A 4,285-nucleotide genomic window follows, 5' to 3' on the forward strand; every position below is an offset into this window, starting at 1 on the left:
AGTCACTACAGAAGGCTCTCGGAACTAAGCTGGATATGAGCACAGCTTACCATCCACAAACAGATGGGCAGAGTGAGAGAACCATTCAAACATTAGAGGATATGTTGAGAGCCTGTGTCATCGACTTTGGCATGTCGTGGGACACTCATTTGCCCTTGGTTTTATTTTCCTACAACAACAGCTACCATACCAGCATCAAGGCTGCGCCATTCGAAGCCCTCTATGGCCGTAAGTGCAGATCCCCTCTGTGTTGGGCTGAGGTGGGTGACACGCAGCTAGTCAAGGGTCAAGTCCCCGACAGCACTCTCACGGGTCCTGAAATCATCCGAGAGACGACTGAAAAGATCATACAAATTCGAGAACGACTAAAAGCGTCAAGAGATAGACAAAAGAGCTACGCCGATAAGAGATGAAAACACTTGGAGTTCCAGGTTGGTGACCGTGTTCTTTTGAAGGTCTCACCCTGGAAGGGCATGATACGCTTCAGAAAGCATGGAAAGCTAAATCCAAGATACATTGGACCATTCGAGATCCTCGCTAGGATTGGTCCCGTAGCATACAAACTCCGTTTACCCCGAGAACTTAGCAACGTACATCCCGTCTTCAACGTGTCAAACCTAAAGAAGTGTCTGTCCGATGAGACACTTGTGATTCCCCTCGATGAGATCGAAATAGACAAGAGCTTACACTTCGTAGAGGAACCAGTTGAAATCATGGACCGGGAAGTCAAACGAACAAAACAAAGTCGCATCCCGATAGTGAAGGTTCGCTGGAATGCCAAGCGGGGACCTGAATTTACTTGGGAGCGCGAGGATTCAATGAAACAGAAGTACCCCCATATTTTTCCAAGTCCATGATTTGTATTCTATGCTTAAATATCAGGACGAAATTCCCTCTAACGGGGGGATGATGTGACAACCCGAACCTTTTTCCGTTTCTATTATACGATTTCCATTAATAAAATTTGAATTTTATTAATTTTCCGTTAAACTTCTTGATTTAGAAAATCATCTAGTTTTATATAATTAAATTTATATATGCGAGTCGGAACCAAATCACACGAAAAACCCGAATCTCTCGAAAAATCAAACAATTTACGGCCTTAGTGAGTTTACGGCCGTAAACTCGTGTACGACCGTACACTCGTTTACGGCCAGCGTCGGGTGGACCCCCACCACCGACCATGAAAACCCCTATAAATATGAGACCCCAACCCTCATTTGAACACTTTTGACCGGAAACTCTCTCATTCTCTCTCTAGAACCTCTGACCGTAAACACCTAAAACGCCCATTTTCTTCCGAAAAACATCAGAAATCATCATTTGGGGTCGATTGGGAGCATCTGGAACATGTTTTCTGCGAAATCAAACACCCTTGTTCTTGAGTTTACGGCCGTACACACTTCATATCTTCAAATCTTCAAAGGCCGTAAACCCGTTTACGGCCGTACACTCATCGAATATTCAAAGGCCGTAAACCTAGTTCATGACCGTAAACTGCCTGTCGACCGTAAACTCCCTTCACGGCCGTAAACCCCTGTTCATGGCCGTACACGCCTCTTGAGCAGTGAAAAAGCTCGTTTTCCGATTGAACCAAGTCCCGGTAAGATTCCTTAACCGAAAACAAGTGTTTTTCTAACACTTTACTTAACAAAATCGCTAATTTAAATGCATATATGTATTTATTGATATTAGGATTCCGTTAAGTGCCACGTACAACAACCCGAGGATCTTCGTTTCCAGTCGACGTTTTCACACGACAACAGTGAGTTCATACCCCTACATTTTTATGATTTTAATGTTTTCAGGGGGGATACAAGCCAAACACAACCGATTTTGTGAAACTAAAACAAAAGGTTTTCAACGAGTTTAAAACTTATGCAATTGATACAGATAAATCATTTCCCACGTTTTATGAAACATTTAGACATTTTATCCCTTTTGTACTATGTTGAGCATAAGGGACACTTTCAACTTGGAAATATAATTGCATAGTTTTCAGAACATCTTACAAACCAAGTACATAACTTTTCAATCAAACTATAATAGTTATAGTTTGGGGAATTCAATACATAGTTTCTTTTACCAATCACATTACATTCATGAGTAACCATACAAACTATGACAGATTTAGTTTATGACATACATTACTACAAAAGAACAACATATAATAATTATTTAAGTATAATTATTATCTTATACATTATACATACAAAGTTCAATACAGTAGATCACTACAGAACCACACGTAAACTAGTTAATACAGGATTGTGAGACCACTCTTCATTTGTACCCTTTTGAGTACTGGTAAAATCCTCAACGTATAGTGTAACCAGAGTCTCTTGGAGGGAGAGCGTGAGATTTATGAATAGATCTATTCGGGATTGACAATCCCACACCTAAACTGCTAGCTACAGTTAGGCAGGCATGCCTGGGGTGACAAATATCATACCGTACGACGCCTGAAGAACGTCGCTGAGGTCATCAGTCATATCAAGCATGGTTATACGAACTCACAATAGTATAAACTAATCATTTGTTTACGGGATTCCGTTCTTCAATAGTTTTATTTTCATTAATAGAACTACTACATACTACAACTGGAGGATTCCATGGATTTCATTTCATGGTTTTATTTTGAGTAATAAAACTACTATACATACTGGTGATAGCCAGGATTTTCATACTATACATTACTTACATTACTGGTGGTAGCCAGGGATTTCATACAAGAACTTTTATACAAAACAATACAATACAGCTGGTGGTACCAGGCATACATATAAGTACTTTCAGACACAAGAATAGAATTCAATAACGAACTTACAATTGGTCTTAGGGTTTAAGACTACTTTTTCATTACTTAAGAAAATATTGGATTTTATTGGAAACATACAAACATTTTTTTACGGATTCTTCACCAGGTTTTTCATTACAAAAACATACTTATGGACTCACAAGTTTTATGCTGATACTCTTTCAAAACTGCTTGTATTCTCAGGAAATCAGTAGACAGGTATCACCTGGAGTTTTGAGAAAACGGAGCATTTAGAGTCACATCTTTACATTTTGCTTATACTTTTGATGTATGCAAACAAGACTTCAACAGATGTAAACCTTTTTCATATATGTATTCAATGTAATGGTTGTGTTTACTATGATTGCTATGATACAATTGTTGTGATACTACACATGACGTCATCCACCCCCGAACGTTTCCGTCGTTCCGGTTTGGGGGTGTGACAACCTTCAAAGCAAACACGGCAAAACCGACCATCAATTTCGGTTATACTAAATAATTTATTTTCCTCGTAATTGACCCTAAATCGATCAACGATGGAGGAGTGATCGGTGGTTTGGAGGAGCGTAGGGGATCGGTGGAAGGAAGTGGTAGATCGATTGTAGGATATTTACCTCTGAAGCCAATGAGTTTAGAGAGAGAGGGAGGGTTTTCGAAAAGCGGTGATCGAGGGAAGAATAGGCGATGGTACCTACTGGACTATCGGCTTTAGATAGTCATCTTCCTCCCCTATCCTTCTTTTTCACTCGCTTCCTCTCGTCTTTGAGTCGAGTAGCTCTTCTCGATTGCTCTCAACCGCAAACAGATGCGTAAGAACATATGAATAGAGAATTGCAGGAAAATTGTAGAAAAAAGAAAGAGAAAGAGATTTAGAGAAGGATGACAGTGAAGGCGGCAATCGGAAGGGAAGAATAGAAGATAACGATAACAAAATTCTTAAGGCGGTTGAAAAATCTAAAAAGCAAGCTTTGTGGCAAATGTTGTAAACCAAGGAAAATTTGTGGCACAAATGTAAATCGTCAAAGATTCATGTTCACCAAGTTTTTAATAATTAATAGTATATATAATATCAAGTTTTAAAGCAAATACATATAATAATATTAGAAATATGCAAAACACTCAGCCCAATGGTCTTGTAAATATTAAAAATATTAAAAAACACTATTTGAGCTTGTAAATTTATAAATAATGTAAAAGGAATTTGTAATAAAAAAAACTCATACAACAGTTAACTTTAAGCTCTTATTATGGATGTTTTTAATTGCTAAAGACTTCAATATTTTTTTGAAACATGAGTGAATTAATATTAATGGTAAAACAAATTCTTGTGACCAAACCAATTTTTATAGTTGTAGTAGAATTTTTGTTTATATAAAGTACATTACAAATAAACTGTATACATATAACCAATATGAAAATACATATAAGGACCTACATGCCACAAAATGAGACCCAAAGACGATGAATGAAATAGTATCTGTAGGG

Source organism: Lactuca virosa, chromosome 2 (assembly GCF_052849685.1).
Source record: "Lactuca virosa cultivar CGN04683 chromosome 2, Lactuca_virosa_CGN04683_v6, whole genome shotgun sequence".
Classification (NCBI taxonomy): Eukaryota; Viridiplantae; Streptophyta; class Magnoliopsida; order Asterales; family Asteraceae; genus Lactuca; species Lactuca virosa.